The sequence below is a fragment of the Panthera pardus genome, unplaced genomic scaffold (genome assembly GCF_024362965.1).
Source record: "Panthera pardus isolate Hobbes unplaced genomic scaffold, ASM2436296v1 HiC_scaffold_27, whole genome shotgun sequence".
In the NCBI taxonomy this organism is placed as follows: Eukaryota; Metazoa; Chordata; class Mammalia; order Carnivora; family Felidae; genus Panthera; species Panthera pardus.
The window spans coordinates 120,453,882-120,474,712 of record NW_026526843.1 but is presented as its reverse complement, the minus strand read 5'-3'; the positions used below and the strand labels follow the sequence as shown (position 1 = coordinate 120,474,712).

General features: G+C 41.0%; 1 long non-coding RNA gene across 10 annotated transcripts in view; it reads left to right on the top strand.

Annotated features, from left to right (window-relative positions):
* The window catches only part of LOC109256177 (uncharacterized), a 267,030-nt gene that overhangs the window by 31,647 nt on the left and 214,552 nt on the right, over nucleotides 1–20,831 (top strand). The window lies entirely within an intron of this gene.

Genomic DNA, 20,831 nt, shown 5'->3' with positions numbered 1-20,831 from the left:
GTAAATAAACATGTATGACCCTCTCTCTGTCTCTGTCTATCTCCCTCTCTGTTTCCAACATGCTCACATAGACACTCACATGCTTGAAGCACTAAGGAATACCATGCATCAAAAGCCTTCTTTGCCACCTTCATGAACTTCCAGAACAATTAGTGGGGTCGTAGACCTTCAGCAAAGTGACCTGCCTGCTCTCGTGGGTTTGTGGGTGATTCTGTTCTGATATCTAAGAGGGCATGCCATTTGCACAGGAGGACATGTTAAGGGATCACAGTCTGCTCTATTGTCTGTCCCACCTAAGGTAGAGAGCCCCTGTCCCGGTTAAAATTTCCATGACTTTTAGCTCCTTCAAAATGGTGCTTTAAACTAGAGCTTGAGGGGGCGCCTGGGTGGCGCAGTCGGTTAAGCGTCCGACTTCAGCCAGGTCACGATCTCGCGGTCCGTGAGTTCGAGCCCCGCGTCAGGCTCTGGGCTGATGGCTCGGAGCCTGGAGCCTGTCTCCGATTCTGTGTGATTCTGTGTCTCCCTCTCTCTCTGCCCCTCCCCCGTTCATGCTCTGTCTCTCTCTGTCCCAAAAATAAATAAAAAATGTTGAAAAAAAAATTTAAACTAGAGCTTGAGGATTGGCCTAATAATGACTGTTTGGCAAAATTTGTTCATTAAGTTTCTTAGATCACAAACATCCAGATGAAATTTGAAATGATCTTAGGATAAAATATGACCAGATATTTCAGTGCTAACATGAATGCTTGTACATATAGTGCACAAGCTAAATATTTGCTAAATTCCTTGGCATTTAGGCTAATGAACTGTTTAACATATAATGCTTGTTTTATCAATAACAGGAAAGTTAAATTTATTATAACAATTAAAGACACTGAACTTTTTTAAATGTTCAATTTTAATTATTAGCGTTTTTCTGTGAAGCAACAACATTTTCTAGGATAAAGGACATTCCTCTTTTATTGACCAGAAGAACACGTAGTTTTCTCCTTTTTCTGCATAGCAATGTTATTAACTAGGGATAAGGATATTATGATTGGCCAGATATGTATAAGATTGCCACAACTGTAGATTTACTTGAAGGTGATTAGTAGGATTCTTTTAATGGTTGATAAATGATATTGCTGACTTCATAGATTAGAACCCTGATGTGCACAAGTTGAAAATTAGAGTTGATTACAAAATTTTCATGATCTGTCATTACGTAGCATAGTGCCCACGTTGGGCAATAGCATTGTGAAGGCAGGGAGATAATTAAGACTTTGTTAAACAGAAAACAGCTTGGGAAGGTGACAAGATAACTGTCACACCCACACCTCTCAACTGGCATGGTTTCAGGATATTTAGTGGCCTTGGGGAGTCCTCAGAATCTCTGGAGTATATCGTATGTTCCAAATCTCTCTTGATTGATTGGGCAGGTCTGCTTGGTCTAATGATTCAGTCGTGTTTGGTATCTTTTTACCAATCCTCGGTTCTGGTCTAGCCCTCCAGAGATTTAATTATCTTGGAAGCAGACACCAAACCTTTCATTAATTTACTAAAACACGAGAGCATACAGGGTTTAAGACCAGAACTGAAGCCTTAGGAATATAAATGGGGAAACACAGCTCTGAGCATTACTGGTTTCTATGTCTGTCACACAGATTTTGAGTTTGGAAGTCATCAGAGATGCATCTTATATGGTGGGATGCATACACACACACACACACACACACACACATATATAAAATACTGTGCCTGGAAATACTATGAGATGTTTGTGTACTCACAATGGGTACTCTACATGCATGCATACAATGTCCTATGGATGTAAAAACAAGATTTAAATGATGTTAACCAGATTTTATAGCCAAATATGATTTATTGCTAAAATCAAGTAGATCAAGCATGAAAATGGGAACTCAGAAATAACATGAAATATCACTAGCGTATTCTGTGGAACCCACAGGGACAGTCTAGGATGAAAATCTTGATCTGTCGTACATCAAAGGAGAATGGACCATGTGAACAGAATCAAACTGAAGATAGAAATGCACAGCTAGTATTTCAGAGTTGAATTGAAACTGGAACTTTGATTTTAGATGTCTGATCCATTCCATAGAGATCAGATAGCTAGCGAATGGAATAAGGAAGGAAGCATGTACTGAATAACTTTTTTCTGCATAAAATATGCCAGGTGGTGTTATCCAAGTTTAAAATAGGTAAAGGTATGATGACTGAAGTTGAAATAAAGGAGAATGGTGCAGGAGGCTTGCATATAATTCATGGAGGAACTCTACCCTCAAGGAAGTGGGATATAATTCCTCAATCTTTAGGGAAGGGGGTGTGCACGAGGTGACTTCCTTCCAAAAAGTGCATCAAACCTGACATATTCATCAAATTCTAGCCATTTGCCAAGTCTGTTTAGTAAACCTCAGAAGCCAGTAGTCCCGTGGGGCACCTGAGAGGCTCAGCTGGTTGAGCATCCAACATCAGCTTAGGTCATGATCTCACGGTTTGTGGGTTCAAGCCCCGTGTCGGGCTCTGTGCTGAGACCCTGGATCCTGCTTTGGATCCCGTGTCTCCCTCTCTCTCTTTGCCCCATTCCACCTTGTTCTCTCTCTCTCTCTCTCTCTCTCTCTCTCTCTCTCTCTCTCTCTCAAAAATAAACATTAAAAAAAGGAAGCCAGTAGTCCCTAACTAAACAACTCTGTGCTGTATACTGGAAAGTCTGAAGAAAATGGCAACAACAACAACAAAAAAATCCACCCACAATGAAGAAGTTCACACATTTGTTCAGATGTTGTGGAGTCCAAGCATGGAGAGAATCCCTCGGATCTTTACCTTCAAGAATACAGTTGCTTTCCCACAGAGACACGTTCCGTTATAAAATGGGCTGGATTCTGGGGCTGAATGTCAGTGCTGGTCGTTGCTCTAGTGTTTAATGGCCCGGGGTGAAACATCATCTATTGCGGGAATTGTTTCCAACACAAAACTGTGCATGGTTCCTTCACTGTTGATTTCAAAATTGAGATTTTCAATCTCACTGCTCTGAAGGAAGGATTTATTTAGACTCCATTTGCAAATGCTAGTGCAGGATACAAGATTTCTCCTTAGGAACTGATTAGAAATCTCACTTCCTCTAAGGAGTGTGTTAAATTTGTCAAATACTGACAACCCTGACATCCGTGAGCCATGGGTGTTTACTCACAGACAAGAGTTCATGCCCTCCAGGGTGGAGAGAGGCTAAATATTTCTCTAAAAATCTGGTGGACCTCTCAGTACTGTTTTCCGTGAGAAGTGACAGGTTTTATCAACAACCCCGTGTAGGCGTTATTTCCACAAAGTTCCTCTTGAGGAAGCAAAACCCCATCATCTCAAGATTCTCGTCTGTACATCTTTGAAGAGTCTGCAATTACCACCAGTATAATTTGCTTTATTCATTTTATTTCATTATCTGCCTCCAAAGTCCCCTGCTGTCCTACATTCTCTTTTGCATAAGGGATTCTTTTAAAGAACCCTAATGTTGGGGCGCCTGGGTGGCTCGGTTGGTTAAGCGTCCGACTTCGGCTCAGGTCATGATCTCACGGTCCGTGAGTTCGAGCCCCGCGTCGGGCTCTGTGCTGACCGCTCAGAGCCTGGAGCCTGTTTCGGATTCTGTGTCTCCCTCTCTCTCTGACCCTCCCCCGTTCATGCTCTGTCTCTCTCTGTCTCAAAAATAAATAAACATTAAAAAAATAATAATAAAATAAAATAAAGAACCCTAATGTTGAGGATGCCCTATTAAGAATTAAAACACTGAAACCGATGAAAGCAGAGAAAATAATGTTAAAAAAATGATAAAAGTAGACAGTCTAGGTGATGCACACAAACCAGCCGACAGTATCCACTCGGTGAGCTGCCACGTGGGATACGAGGCAGGAAACTGTTATGGGATCAAGAATGAAGAACAGCAAGAGACCAAGAGAGAAACTCAGATTGGCTTCAGGCTGCATGGTCACCCTTGGTGTGTGGAGACTGGCCGTGCCAACGGCCAACTGGCTGGCTGGTGCCAACTGGCTGGCCGTGCCAACTGGCTGGCTGGTCCCACGGAGCATGTACAGGGACACGGAAGCCAGCTCAGTTTTGTGATGTGGAACCCGGTGAGAGTGTTGAGGACAATGTCATCTCAACAACCAGAAGGTGATGATATTTTTACTTTTTTTTCATGTGTACCATCAACATTTTTTCTTTATCCCTCATGATATTTTAAACCTATTAGGATATCTTGACAAGAACACTTGACTAGGTAACATTGGAGGTTTTTGGGGGCACCTGGGTCGCTCAGTCGCTTAGGCATCTGACTTCAGCTCAGGTCATGATCTCACGGTTCATGAGTTCGAGCCCCGCATCGGGTTCTGTGCTGACAGCTCGGAGCCTGGAACCTGCTTCGGATTCTGTCTCTCCCTCTCTCTCTGCCCCTCCCCTGCTTGCAGTCTGTCTCTGTCTCAAAATTATCAGATAAACATTTAAAAATGTGTAATGAAATATTTCGGGGAGCCTGGGTGGCTCAGTTGGTTAAGCGTCCGACTTGGGCTCGGGTCGTGGTCTTGTGGTTTGTGAGTTCGAGCCCCACGTCGGGCTCTGTGCTGACAGCTCAGAGCCTGGAGCCTGCTTCGGATTCTGTGTGTCCCCCCACCCCACCCCTCCCCTGCTCGCGCTCTGTGTCTCTCAGTCTCTCAATAATAAATAAATGTTAAAAAAATTTTTTTAAATGTATAATAATATATTTAGAGATGGAAAGCCTCCACTAAGAACCAGTAATTTCAAATTTAATGTCACTTTACCTATTTTTTGCAAAACACTTTTTTCTTATTGCTAAGTTAGTTATCCTTGTATAATTTACGAATGATTGTTTGACATTGGACAAAAGGTGTATGTTACTCAATTTAAGACATATTAAAGCACTTCATCCATAGTAATGTCCTTTTTTGAAATATCTGATCAGTTTTATTTTTAAGTAAGTTCAAAGTTACCAGTTCAAACCTTCCCTGGTCTTTGTGTTAAGCCGTTTATGTGAAAGCTAAACTGTTGGAGGAGACCTGTTGACCCTACTGTATGTACTCTCTTATTTTTCTGAGACCAGCACTGTGCAATAGAACTTTCTGGAGTGATGGAGAGATTCTAACCTTGTCCTGTCCTATATTGTAATCCACATGTGGCCACTGAGCCTTGAAACGTGGCAAGTGTCACTCACATATGCAACTGTTAATTGTTTGTTTTAATTAACTGAAGTTTAAACACCCATATAGAGCTAATGGCTGCCATATTGGATAGCCCCGATCTTATCAGAACTTCTTCCATTTCTTCACTGGTTCTTTTTCCCTCTCATCAAGAAAAGAGTTCACGGCTTGCATGTATCTACATAGAGAAGATTCTTACAGATTTACCAGGAAGAATCACCTGTGCTTTGTTTGTATTTTTTCCTTTATGATCCCAAACTTTGTTTCCTCCCACTATTGGACCTTCCTGGATACTCAGTCTACAGTTACTTTTCTTGCTGTCTTTCTTACGGGTCTTTCTTCCGTAAATTGATTTAGGTCCGAATGATTATTATGTATTCAGTGACTTGGAAAAATTATATAATTATTTATATATAATTAAACCCTATTGATTAGAAGCACAGGATTTTTGGTGAGACTTTCTGGCTTGAGATACTATTGACTGGCTAGATGAAAATATGGCTAGAACCGTCATTGACTAGCTGGCCAAAAATTGGAATTTGTGAACTCCGTTCCCTCGTCTAAGTATTGGGATGGAATTGTAGTAGCATGATAATTGATGGGTACTTACAAGTGAACTGAAGGAAGAACTTATGACTGTTAGGTTTATCGGTGTATGAAGAGAGAACAATTTTTGACATCAATTTTAGTATAAATAAAGATTTACTTGAATCTATTAAACTGTATTTAGGAATAAATGAAGCCGTAATAATTCATGCCGTAACATCATGTGCGCCCTGCCTCCCATTACACATTCCAAGTTGTTTTACCTTAGGAACAACATCTTTGCATTTTTTTTTTGTTTGTTTTTTTGCATTTGATTGTAAGTGACAAGCCCCCGATTTTTGCACAATTGACAGAACTTCTAATGTGGTGAATATCAGTTCAGGTATAGCGAGCCAGCAGGTGACCGTAGCACACTTGAGGTTTTCAGCTTTCCAATTTCACCTTGAACTCCTACATTTAGTAATAAACACATGCTAAACGTTATAAAGCGACCCTTTCTTCTCCGAACAGCTAATTTGTTGAGTATCTGAAGCACTCTAAGGAGATCCTATAATTAAACATATTAGACCCAAAATGGGTAATGTCGCTGCATTTCAGAGATTGTTTTGGAACACAGTCTCCATTCCCTTGTTAGCTGGAACAGTGGATTTGATTTTAACTGCCAGGATGCTGCCTGCAGAATTGAGCAATCATTGTGGAAGTGTGCATAAGCGTCTCCCAAACTAAAAGCATGGTGCATTGTTACTGGGTTATATTATGCGGGCAAAATAGCTTTTTAGAATCATATTTGTTGGTTATAGCTTTGAGCTACGGTGCGATTATGCAGCTGGATAGCTTCTCTCTGGTTGTATTTCAGTTCCCTTTGCCTTTGGAGTGGAAATATTAAGAAAATATAATAAAGAGGCAGCTACGCTATGAGAACTCCAGTATTATATGAAACAATGCACAATTAACAAGCAGAGATGATGCTATTCTTTTTAGGTTGTTTGAAGCCAACGTCTAAGCTTATTGAATTGAGGCGTGTAAGCCTTTATGTCTTAAGACGAGCGCGTTTCGTTTTGGCCAGCAGTGAAGATGTACCACCAGCAAACCACAGATGAACCAGGGAAGAGAATTTGTCTGAATTAGTAAAGGCAATTTGCTAAATGTATGCTCCTCTGTTTATAGAATGACCTAATGTCCTTGCAGTATTTATCAAAGACAGAAGAAGAAGAAGAAGAAGAAGAAGAAGAAGAAGAAGAAGAAGAAGAAAGGAAACTTCCTGAATGAAAACAAGTTAATGAATTGAATCGGTTCATTTCAAACTCAAATATTGTCTATGGAGAATAATTCTAATCTTACCACCTCCCATTTTATAAGATTCTCTATAAGAGAGACAGAGAATCCCAAGCAGGCTCCGCACTGTTGGCACAGAGCCCCATGTGGCTCCAACTCATGAACCGTTGAGATCATGACCGGAGCCGAAATCAAGAGTCAGACGCTTAACCGACCAAGCCACCCAGATGCCCCAGTTCTCTCTTTCTTTTCCTGACCCGCGCGTTAACACTGAGACTCTAAACAAACAAACAAAAACAGTCAGGCATGCACGTGTATAGCAAATGATCCCTTTGAAGACAGCCCACAGGATTGCATTAAAGCAGTCAAATCAACCTGTGTACTAATTCTGGGAATTAGGAATCCAAGTGCCAGAAAGACACATCGTGTGCCCAATACTGAAAGATGCGAGTTCCTTTTGCCTTTAGCGTCGTCTTTCTGCAATACTGCATCATCTCCTCTTTAATGTCGTTAGTATTTTAAATAATGACTCAAAAGTACTCCCAATGTCAGATGTGCAAGCGGTGGAATGAACAGCTTGTCTCTCGTCTCTTCTGTCTTCCCGGTCTTGTTAGGCTGTGCGTCTTTCCCCCACAGCCCTGCAAGACCACTGAGAGAACCTCTGGAATTGAGGAGCTTTTTTTTCTTCTTCTTTTAATACATAGTGTTGACTCGAAGAGTAGGCATGGCTTGGGGTAGAGTCACGTTGAGCCTGGTGTTGTGTGCGGTTGTCTCTGTTCTCGCTCTGTGTTTTTTTTTAGGAAATATCGGGCATTGTACTGTGTGTGTTTCAGTTGCTAAGCATTTTCTTAATTAAGTTTTATTTGGATGCCATGTTATTTTTATTGACGTCTGAAGACAGATGTTGCCCTGAAAATTATCCAGCTATTGATTTTTATGCAAGTTCCATTGCTGTATTAAACAGTAGCTTCTCTTCTTCAGGGCTGCAGCACCCCTCCCCAAGGATTTGGGTGTGGACATAAAAGCAACTGGGTGATGTGATGATTCATTTTCTCTTTATGTTTATTTTGTACTAAATCTGCCAAACCCGAATGAGGTTTATTGCACGCTTTAAAATTGCGTTTTTATCATCTTCTGATTATTTTTTACTTATATGGTTACCGTCATGTTGATAATACATACAGCTTTATGACACAGGATCAGAAATTCCATGATCGCTCATTGTCGTGATTCTGGTTACCATGCTTAACCGAAAACTCCACATCCGTGACAGTCAAATGACCTCAGTTACCTTCTTTTATTTGCATTTAGCTGGTACCTTTTTGCCCAGCACTTAATATTCAACCTTATTTTGTATCTGTGTTTCAAGTATTTTCCACTGAATAATCTAAAAAATCTGATTAATTTTAAAATTGCAAAGTTGCTCTTTTCAGTTTAACAGGAAATATAATCCATTGTGCCAACCAGTACATTTTATTTCATTTTGTTTTATTTTGCTCTATTCTACTCTTTTCATTTTTTTAAGTAGGCTTCACGCTCAGTGTAGAGCCCAACACGGGGCTTGAACTCATGACCCTGAGATCATGACCTGAGCCGAAACCAAAAGTCGGAGGCTTAACCAACTGAGCCATCCAGGCACTACCATTTTATTTTGTTTCATTGCTTTCAACTTTCTTTATAGTTATTGTTTCTAAGTTATTTTTAGTTTATTGTAGTAAGAACACTTAACATAGGATCTACTCTTAACAAAGTGCATAATACAATGTTCTCTTTTCTTTCTGTATTCCTGATTGCTTAATTTAGGTAATAGGAATTTCCTTCATCCTATTCATTATGTGGGATGTTCAAACAGTGTATTTCTTCCTTTAATTATTCTTAAATATAACACTGGACTTTTTGAAACATATCTAGTGTTTATGCAATAAGTCAGAAAGCACATATGAAAGTTAACTCTTGTGGTATCCATCTAAATATCTATCTGCCTATTTCTTAAGTTGTATGTTTTCAGTTTTTTTTCCCATTCAGAACTGTAATCCATTTGGAGTCTATTTTGTGCATGGTGTGAGGTAGGGAATCTATTTTATTCTAATTTACCCCAAAGTCCCCACTGATTAGTGATACCATCACTGTATTGACTTCATTTTCTTGTGTGCTTGCATCGATTTCCGGACTTTATCTTCTACTCAACTTGTCTATGAAATGTGCAACAATATGGTAGTATTTTACTGAGAAAAGATTGTTCATATGTTTTAATGTGGTAGAACTGGTGCCCTCAATTAAGATTGCTTTTTGGTTTTTCCATGGTTCTGCTTACCTGCAGCACTCCAGAGCTCTACGGGCACTGATGAGCACCTCTTCTCCCTTAGCCCCTTCACACCTCTGGACTGGTTAGAGCTTAGTCATTTTGCGTGTGCAAATCCAGAGTACAGATTGTTGAGGGCAGTCTTCTCCACACCTTATTAAAAACAAGTCTTTTTTTTATAAGTTAATTTATTTATTTGGAGAAGCGGGGAGGGACAGAGAGAACAAGAGAGAGAGAGAGAGAGAGAGAGAGAGAGAGAGAGAAAATCCCAAACAGGCTCTACGCTGTCGGTGCAGAGCCCAATACGAGGCTCGAACTCATGAACCGCGAGATCATGGCCTGAGCCAAAATCGAGCATTGGATGCTTAACCGACTGAGCCACCCAGGCACCCCTGTAAATAGTCTTTTCATTGAGCTTTCTTCTGTACAACCTGTGAGGAGCTCTATTTCCCAATGCTCTACCATTCCCTGGGGACTTGGCCATCACTGTACCCTTCCCTATGTTGGGAAACCATTTCTTAGGGTCCATAAGTATGCCCAGTGCCTCATTTCCTACTTCTCTTGAGCCTTCACTTAGAGCAGCATGTTCTGTCAATGTCACTCATGAGGCTGTTTGCTTTGTTTTTCCTTTCTGTGTTAGGTCATTTCTTTACAAAGACTCTAAAGTTCCAGGGTTGATCACTTTAGCTGACTTTGCTGAACTTCATCCAGAATGTGCCTCCCTACTGAGGAAAGCTCTCTTACTTATGTGTGTAAAAGGAGGTACCCAACAACAAGTTTACATCAATCACTGTAGCTTAGTTCTTCCCAAGGTTCTCCCCCCCCCCCCCATAATATCAACTTTATTCTTCCCTCTTGGGCTCCATTAAAGGAAATTTAATAGCGCAATGCCAAATTCAGGCTCCATGGAATATAGAAATTCACATCCATCCTTATGCATCTGTTCTCAGGTATCATGCCATGATTGGTAACCAGCAAGCTTGACCTGTAGTTGACGAAAAATAAAAACCCTACGGGAGCTTCAATGCAAAGCATTTCTTGCTTCACTGGACAGATGGCACAAATGTCATCTGGGTGAAAAACAACACATCAGTTATAGGCTGTGACTTAATAATGGCTTCTTAGAGAATAGCACCCCTTTGTTTTGCTTTGTAGGCAGATCTTTCTAAAGTCTGTGGTCGCATCATTAGCTGTCCGCTTGGCGATGAGAGAGGACACCTGATCTTCTTCTGTGCCACCCTTCGCAGTTGACCTTTGTCACCTGACTGTGCTTAGTAACTGTGCTGGCTCTGCCCCCTTTGTTTACTTTTACAAGAATGAAAGAAATCCAGGCAGTTAGAGGGGGAGGAAAGACTCTGTAATAAACTGCCTTCTTATGGAATTTGGAAATGCCCTTTTTCTGAACACCTCCTATACCTGACTGCAAGGATTGTGCCACGGTTTCCTGGTTTCCTAATTTCTCAAGATTTTTGGGTTGGGGGAGGAAAAAGAACTGCCCTATACTATACGTAAGGAAAATTATAAGGCATTTGTTCAGAGCATCACTAATATTTTACAACATTATTGATAATGATTAGGTTCTCATTTTATTCCTATGATGGAAAGCCAGAAATTATGAAAAGTAGAGTAGAAGCCCATTGAATTCACTCTTGACTCTATAGAACCAAATAATCTCACATGATATCCTCTGCCCTGGAAACACTTGTTCAGAGCAAGGATCAGCAAACACATTCCCAAAGACTTTCTAGAAAGGGACAGTGTTAAATATTTTAGGCTTTGCAGACCTTGTCAAAACTACTCAACTGTACTTGGTAGCAAAAGGGAGCCATAGAAAACATGCTGGTAAATGGGTGTGGCTGTGTTTCAGTAATTTCGTTTGGATACTGAAAGTTTAATTGCTTATAAGTTTTGCATGCCATAAAGTAACATTCTTCTTCTGAGTTACTTGTTTCTAATCATTTGAAAACGTAAAAGGAGTCTCCGTGTTTAACTCACACAAAAATAACCAGTGGGCTAGATTTGTCTTGTTGGCTGGAGAGTCTGTGGACTTTGTTTTAGAGTAACAATATATCCGACCCACAGGGAGAATGGCTGTCTTCTGAGCCCTGCCATTGATCAGTCCACTTCATTCTTTCTTGGATCCATAGGAGACAAAAAGGAAAATGGTAGAAGGAACCAAGAGTGATGTGATTTGCTTTGAGTTTTCCCTTGAGCTGTCTTCACTCATAGAGTCCTGTGAGCATTTCTGAGTCCTGTTCCCCAGTATGTGTTTCCCACAGACATCCTTCCCCGGAATCAGAGTGGGTGGTTCTCTACAGTCCCTATGAAGTCGTGTTTTGGTTTGGGTAGTCATTTTTATTTTTATTTTTATTTTTTTTAATATGTTATTCTTTTTTTTTTCCAATATATGAAGTTTATTGTCAAATTGGTTTCCATACAACACCCAGTGCTCATCCCAAAAGGTGCCCTCCTCAATACCCATCACCCACCCTCCCCTCCCTCCCACCCCCATCAACCCTCAGTTTGTTCTCAGTTTTTAACAGTCTCTTATGCTTTGGCTTTCTCCCACTCTAACCTCCTTTTTTTCCCCTTCCCCTCCCCCATGGGTTTCTGTTAAGTTTCTAGGATCCACATAAGAGTGAAACCATATGGTATCTGTCTTTCTCTGTATGGCTTATTTCACTTTGCATAACACTCTCCAGTTCCATCCACGTTGCTACAAAGGGCCATATTTCATTCTTTCTCATTGGCACGTAGTACTCCATTGTGTATATAAACCACAATTTCTTTATCCATTCGTCAGTTGATGGACATTTAGGCTCTTTCCATAATTTGGCTATTGTTGAGAGTGCTGCTATAAACATTGGGGTACAGGTGCCCCTATGCATCAGCCCTCCTGTATCCCTTGGGTCAATTCCTAGCAGTGCTATTGCTGGGTCATAGGGTAGGTCTATTCTTAATTTTTTGAGGAACTCCACACTGCTTTCCAGAGTGGCTGCACCAATCTGGGTAGTCATTTCTAAAAGGCTTCGTGTTTGATCATTTACCATGCCCTGGGTGCACTGCCACGGGCCTGAGGTCCATAATTTCATAAATTGCTCACACCAGCTCGGTGCATTCTGAGTGAGTCTTTCCTTAGCTTACAGTTGAGGAAATTGAAGGTGTGCAGTGAGGCACATCTTCTGAAGTCACAGAGTTTTAATGAGGAGGGACCCGTCCTCCAGGAAATGAAGCCAAGTCCCACAGGCTAAAAATTATAAGGCAATACTGTCAAATGGCTTTCCTCATTACAGAGTTGTGGCTTTGAATAAGAAAGGAAGGGACAAAAGGAGGAAGGAAGGGAAGAAGATAGAAAGATAGAGTTGCATCTACTATTTCATTAAGGTTTATTTATTTTGAGAGAGAGGGAGACAGAGAGAGAATCCCAAGCAGTGTCTGCACCATCAGCACAGAGCCCTATGCGGGGCTCAATCTCATGAACTGTGAGGTCATGTCCTGAGCCAAAACCAAGAGTTGGACATTTCACTGAAGGAGCCATCCAGGTGCCCCTTACATCTAATGAAAAGACACGGGGACCGTTCCATTGATTCTTTCCCTTGGCATGCACTAAATTTATTCACACCTGCATTCATACCTGTGGGTCCATCCCCAGAATTTTATATGGAGACCTCCTTTCACAAGAAAAACAAAGACAAATGATATCTCTGCCCCAAATCGTTTGTGTACAAGTGAAGCTACCCATCATGTGCCCATCCTCTTGTGCAGCTGGGCTTCTGCTCCTTGCTTAGATGCTTCTGTTTACCTTTAGAATAAACCTTCCATTCTCCAGGTCAGTTTCCCTTTTTAATCTGATAATATGCCTTTGAAGGAGCTTCTAGCCCTAGAGATAGCATATGTGCGTTAGAACACTTTAGACTCTAAGTGTAATTTACACAAGCCCAGACTCCCACCTTGAGTAAGAGTGCCCAGCCTGGTCTAGGAACGGACTCAGGTTGAAAAACAACACCCCTGGATGGTCTTTAGCCGTATAGGTGGGGTGGCCATGGTCTTGTGGGTCGCATCTGTGTTGGCTGAAAGAACTGTGGGCTGTATAGCTCTTTCTTTCCTACTGTATTACTTGAGTTGGTTACACATGATCTCCAGTCATGTAAAAAGTTAAGAAATAACAACACAAAATAATACAATAAAGTAGACCTGTCACGTGCATGCAGAGACAGAGGTAAGTGTCCGTAGACATCCAAATGGCTGCATTTCCGCCACTGGCCACTGGGAGGCTGATGCCTGCATCACGGGGACATTGCCCACCTTCGCATAGATGTAGCTGGTGGTGATTGTTGTCCTACTGGTGGCGATGCCCAGACCAGGACTTGACCCCATGGTGTCCTGGCCTTACAGATCCTGCGATCTGTCCAACAAAGGTCGGCCAGGAACCGCAATCCCATCAGGAGCCTGGGTCTTCAGTTCCTTGGGGACATTTGTGTTTTCTCCCGGTGCCCTGTCCATTTCACACAAGATCTGTGGATCCCCAAGTGTGTGTAAGAATCGGCGTCTTCCTCACTGACCTGTTTACTCAGAGTCCCGATGTGCACTGAGCGTCTGTGCCTCCCCTGTCACACGTGGCAAATAGCCTCACTTTGGAAATGTTTACAGGGAGCTGATGGGCCCACAAGACCGTTGTCTCTAGCCAAGAGCTGATTTTATCACCATTCCATACGTCCTTGGGTAAAACCCTTGCCCCCTCCCTGCCATTTCTACTCACCCATTCTCATTCCTCCTGCCGAATGCACACATCCCTCTAACAGGTGTCCACCCCTCCAATATTCAGTACTGAAAAGTATCTTTCCTGCTGCACGCTTTGTCTGGCTCCCACGATCTGGAATCCTTCAGCCAAAAAAATGTCACAATCCGAAGGACCATCAGGTAGCAGCTTTCTAGAATTGTGAGCTGGTAAACAAACAGCTCCCTCCTGACTTCATGCCTCTGTTAAATGGATTGACTGGGAGTTTCGAATCCTGCCTTTCTTAGAAAGGGCGATGCAAGCATTTACCCTTTTTCTGTTAAATTCCATGTCTTTTGGTGTGCCCTTTTTAAAATTTTTTAAAAATATTTATTCATTTTTGAGAGAGAGCCGTCAGCACAGAGCCCGGGGCTCGAACCCACAAACTGGGAGATCACGACCTGAGCTGCGGAGTCTCTCGGATTTTCCATGTATAATATCATGTCATCTGCAAAAAGCGAAAGCTTGACTTCATCTTTGCCAATTTGGATGCCTTTGATTTCCTTTTGTTGTCTGATTGCTGATGCTAGAACTTCCAGCACTATATTAAACAACAGCGGTGAGAGTGGGCAAGCTGTCCGTCTGTGGAATGAGCGTACCTTTCGTGCCTTCCTGCAGGCTCTGGAGAATCTTGTGAGAGAGGAAAGACTCAGGGAAAGTGTCCTTTTTGTGTGTGGCCCTGAGGAACTCCCTTCAGAGACACGTACTTCTGGGCCCTTTCTGAGGATCCTAACTCAACCAACTGCAACATAATTTGATTGTTCTGTGATCAAGCTGAAAATCCTCTCTGTTCTGTGTAAGAAACCACCAGAAACTTAGCCAGACATTTTCCAATCAAAAGTTGGAATATCCATTATTTTAAAGATTTTTTTTCATGCTCTTTTATCAAGTTCAAATAGCGTTTTTTCCCCCTTCCTCTGCTTTTTTGTTTTAATCAAGTATTTTCTTGTGTTCCGTGAACTTGATGAACACTGCGTATGTAGGAAATCTGCAAATATTTAGGAATTAAAGAACACAAGGAAAAATCAACGCATACGTTTCTGAATCACCATTGGTCAAAAGAAGTTGTCCCTGAGGAGATTTTTTTAAATACTTTGTACCGACAGACAATAAAATAAAAATCTATCTAAATCTCTTGCTAGCAGACAAAGCAGAACATGGTGGAAAATTTGTATCTTTCTATGCTTATACACAAGTATAAAAATATATAACCTCAGCTAAGTTTCACCGAGCTCGCAAATAAAGAAAAGAACAAGTCTAATGGAAAACAGCTAGAAGGAATGACAAATTTAATATTACATCATTGAAATTGAAAACCGATTCATTAACAAAATCCAAAGCTGATTCTTTTTTTAAAGTTTATTTATTCTTGAGAGACAGAGAGACAGAGCGTGAGTAGGGGAGGGGCAGAGAGAGAGAGGGAGACACAGAATCCAAAGCAGTCTCCAGGCTCTGAGCCATCAGCACAGAGCCTGATGCGGGGCTTGAACCCACAAACTGCAAGATCATGGCCTGAGCTGAAGTCGGACCCTCAACCAACTGAGCCACCTGGGTGCCCTAGAAGTTGGTTCTTTTACACACACCTACACACACAGACACACACACACACAACACACACACACACACGGTGTGCATGTAAAATGTGGTGAAATCTGAATCAGGTCTGTGGTTCACTTAACAGAAGCGTTGCATCAATTTCAAAGTCCTGGCATTGATATCATACTATAGTTATGAGATTTTTGTGTAAGCTGGGTAAGATACAGGTGACTGTCGGGGTGCCTGGGTGGCTTGGTCGGTTAAGCGTCGGACTTCGGCTCAGGTCATGATCTCATGGTCCGTGAGTTCGAGCCCCGCGTCGGGCTCTGTGCTGACAGCTCAGAGCCTGGAGCCTGTTTCAGATTCTGTGTCTCCCTCTCTCTCTGCCCCTCCCCTGTTCATGCTCTGTCTCTCTCTGTCTCAAAAATAAAATAAATGTTAAAAAAATTTTTTTTTAAAAAAGATACAGGTGACTGTCTTTTCCCCAGCTTATTGGGAATCTCAAATCGTATTTTGAAAAACCTAATTCTTTATAAAGTCAGTTAAGCTTGGTATGTAATGAGACATCATAACAGAGAAAGTTTTAAAAACTATCAATATCACTAATAAATTCCCAACACCATTCCAACTATACCCACATGGAAAAGGAAATACTGAAGCATGAATGAGAACCCTGTGGCAATAAAATAGACCACCTTTTTGAAATGGACAAGTTCTTGAAAAACACAAATTATGTGAAGTGACCTACAAGAACAAGAAAACCTGAATGGCTGTAAATACATCTGAAAAATTGAATTTTAATAAGCTTTAATAAGTGAAACTCCAGGCCCACGTGACTTTTCTGATACCCTGTATAAGATATTTATGAGAAAACACGTTTTTCTTAGAATCTGATACAGAAGCTTTAAAAATAAAAACAGTAGATAAGCATAATCACTATGCTTTTGATATGCTTTTTGAATGCTGCTTTAACAACTGAGTACACAAAAGGGGAAAAAATGATCAGCCTCAAATTTTCCTCATAGCATGCAGAAACGGGAATACTAATGGTATTTAAAAGTGTGGAAGGTGGGGAGCCTGGCTGGCTCTGTCAGTGGAGCCTGCGAATCTTGATCTTGGGGGTTGTGAGTTCCAGCCCCACGTGGGAAGAGATTACTTAAACATAAACTATTTTAAAAATAATAATAAAAGTATAGAATGTTAAATTTAAGAGAGAGATTTTTGTGTCACTGAAGGAGGAAAAAACATATTGTTTTTAAAGTTTATTTTTAGAGAGAGAGAAAGGGAGTAGGAGGGGGAAGAGAGAGAGAGAGGGAGGGAGGGAATCCCAAGCAGGCTCCACTCTGTCAGCACAGAACTGTGAGATCGTGACCTGAGCCAAAACCAAGAGTCAGATGCTTAACTGTCTGAGCCACCCGAGTAACCCAAGATCTTTTAAATTGTACATGCACAGAGAAAATTAATGTATTGTCTTTATTAAAATGAAAACATTTGATCTTCAAAAGGAAAATAAAATTCACAGAGTGGGAGAGTATATTTGCAACATCTGTAGCTGACAAAGAGATTATATACAGAATTGATTTTTAGAATCTTTTAACTTGATAAGAAGAGAAATCACACTTTAAAAACAATTTAATGGGCTACAGAACAAGCACATCAACAAAAAATTCAGTTACAAGTACGTAAATGATAAGTTCACTTCAAAACATATATAAATGATAAATTCAATTCAAAACCTACATAAAGGTCAAGTGCATTCACTGATATTTGACATCACTTCTTAGTGAAATCCAAATGAAATCCCAAATGAAATATTAATGCACACTGAACAAAAGGGATACAATACAGTTGGATAAGCCCACATTGGTAGCTCACTCACACAGTCCTGTTGGCGATGTAAATGGTTAAATGACTGTGGAGAAAGTTAGGGCGTAGGCTCGTACAACGAAATAGAAACTTTCCACATGACACGGACATTTCACCCCTAGGTATCTACCCAGGAGAGATCAAAACGTGCTTTTGCCCACAATGTGTGCGTGAATGTGTGTGGTGGCTACAGTAATAATGATCATGAGACACTAGGTACAGTCTGACTTCCCATCAGCAGCTGAATGGAAGGCAGAAGTGTAGCCTTTCATGTGATCGATCCTACAGACCCCTTTCTAGGTGAATATCCATAGGAAATGTCCAGTCTCCAGCCTTACTCATGGTCACCAAGGCTTGGAAAGCATCTCAGGGTCCGTCGGTGACCGGATGGATAAAAAACATGCGATTATCTAAGAGTATTCTTAATTGTGATGAGCACCGAGTCATATATATATATAGTGTGTGTGTGTATATATATATCAGGCACGTTATGGTAATTATAGTTGAATAAAAAATTAGAAAATCATAAAAGAACATGTTGTTATGGGTACACATACATGCACAATAGGATATTATTCAGCCGTTAAAAAGAAAGATTCTGCCATTTACTGCCACAGGGGCGACCCTGGAGGACTTTATGCGATGCGACACAATCCAGACACACAAGGACAAATACTGCATGATCTCACTGATCTATGGACTCTGAGAGAGTCAGCTCATAAAAGCTGAGAGTTGAACGGCTGTTGCCAGGGGCTAGGGAGTGGGTGGTGGGAGACCTTGGGGAAATGTTGGTCAGAGAGTACAGACTTCCACTGATAAGTAAGTGCCGGGATCCAGTGCGTACCATGGTGACTGTAGGATTGTGTGTTTGAAAATTACCAAGAAAGTGGACCTCGTGTGCGATGATGGATATGTTCATTTGCTTGATCATGGTAATCATTCCACAGCATACATGTGTTCTAAATCATGATATTATACACCATAGGGATGTACATTTTTTGTCAATTGTGTGTCAATAAAGCTCAGGATTAAAGAAAAAGAAAGCCTAAGAACCATCTGTTGCCTACATCCCCATGCAGGAATAGGAGAAACGCAGCATTGAGTGACTAAGCTGGGCACAAATGAGCATTTACCATATGTTTCCACTGATAAGAAGATCTAGGCAAAGCAGAACTGGTATGTGCTGATATTGATCAGTCGGGGTCAAGGATGGAGGGGAATGGACTCCCATTGAGAGGAGGCATCTGTCCCAGGTGACGGAAATGTGCTTTATCCTGAGTGTGATGACCTTGGTGGGGGATAATTCGCAGGTGCTAACACTTCGATTTTCTGTAAGAAACCACTTTTTGGTTTTGTGGACTGTCTTTATTGCTCTATATTTAGTAGATTATCATTCTCTTTATTATTCCCTTATTGTGATTTAGTTTGATCTCCTTTCATTACATGAATATTCCATTTTTTTTTCTCCTCTCTCTGGGTTTAATTGGCTCGTCATTATGTAGGTTCTTAGATTAGAAAATTAGATCCCTGATACATCATATTTCTTCTCTTCTAACTGTATAGATAACATGATGCAAATTTAAGTGTCATTGCATTAGGTACTTGCCCCAAACTACTAGATACTGTGTTTTATTTATCCTGCACAGATTAGGAGAAGATGTCCATAGTGCATCAGTTGATAAAATGAGCTTTGTCAAGATTACTTTGGGAGCAGATAAATAAATGCTACATAGAGATACATAAATATTCATTTAAGTTCATGATGTGCTTAAATAAATTATCACACACAGAGCATAGATTATTTATATTAATGTACATTGGTATCATGTATGTATACTTAAATTTATAATTTAAATATTTTAACAAACACAAATTCTTTTTAAAAGGATTTGAGCAGATGTGTCACAACAGATAATATACAAATGGCAAAGAAAAAAAAAGCCATAGAAGAATGGTCAGGAGGAGCAGACAATTTTGTAGTTCTTATCAAATTATCCCCACATATTCCCTGACCACATCATATAACTCCTAGGCATTTACACAAGAAAAATGAAAGTATATGCTCCCCAGTAGACTCACCCATGAATTTGGTAGCATCTTTATTCTTTTATTTGTAAGTGTTTATTATATTTTTATTTTTTGAGATAGTGTGCATATGTGTGCATGAGAGAGAGACAGAGACAGAGAGAGGGAGAGAATCCCAAGCAAGCTCCATGCTGTATGTCCAGATCCTATGACTCGAGATCATGACCTGAGCCGAAATCAAGAGTTGGATGCGTAACCAACTGAGCCACCCAGGTACCCCTGCCCCAATAGCATCTTTGTTCTCAATGGCACCACACTAGAAGAAGCCAGATGTCCTTCTCTAGGAGAATGGACAGCCAAGTTGTACTATCTTTCATGTAATAGGAAGCTGTTCTGTAGCCAACATGAAAGCAAATGGCGGACCAACACAACAAAATGGGTCAATCGCAAAACACAAGTGAAGTCAAAGAGGGTAGAGGAAAAAAGAATGTGCAGTGTATGGTTCCATTTACATCCAACTTTGAAGACGAGACACAACTAATCCAGGGTATTGAATTACTGAACTGTGGTCACTTCGGAGGAATAGTGAGGGTTGACCAGAATGTGGTTTTGTTTTAAAAATTTTTTTTAACGTTTATTCATTTTTGAAAGAGCATGACTGGGGAAGGGGCAGAGAGAGGGAGACACAGAACCTGAAACAGGCTCCAGGCTCCGAGCTGTCAGCACAGAGCCCAATGCGGGGCTCAAACTCACAGACTGTGAGACCATGACCTGAGCTGAGGTCGGACGCTCAACCGACTGAGCCACCCAGGCGCCCCCAGAATGTGGTTTTTGTTTTGTTTTTTAATATTTTTTTAACGTTTATTCATTTTTGAGAGACAGAGACAGAGCATGAGCGGGGAAGGGGCAGAGAGAGGGAGACACAGAATCTGAAACAGGCTCCAGGCTCTGAGCTGTCTGCACAGAGCCCAATGCCGGGCTTGAAGTCATGGACCGCGAGACCATGACCTGAGCTGAAGTCGGACGCTCAACCGACTGAGCCACCCAGGTGCCCCCAGAATGTGGTTTCTGTGCGGTGGTAAGAATACACTTCTTCTTGCTGTGGATGATGTATACTTGTATGGATGATGTCTGTATGATGTATTCATACATATTTGATAATACTGATTGAACTATAGATTAAAATCTATGACTTTCACTTATGTATATCTATTTAAAAAAGTAAGTTCTGTAGTCCCACAGGGCATAAATCAATGAATACACACATTAGTTCGATAATACAGGAACATGGCAACCCAATCAC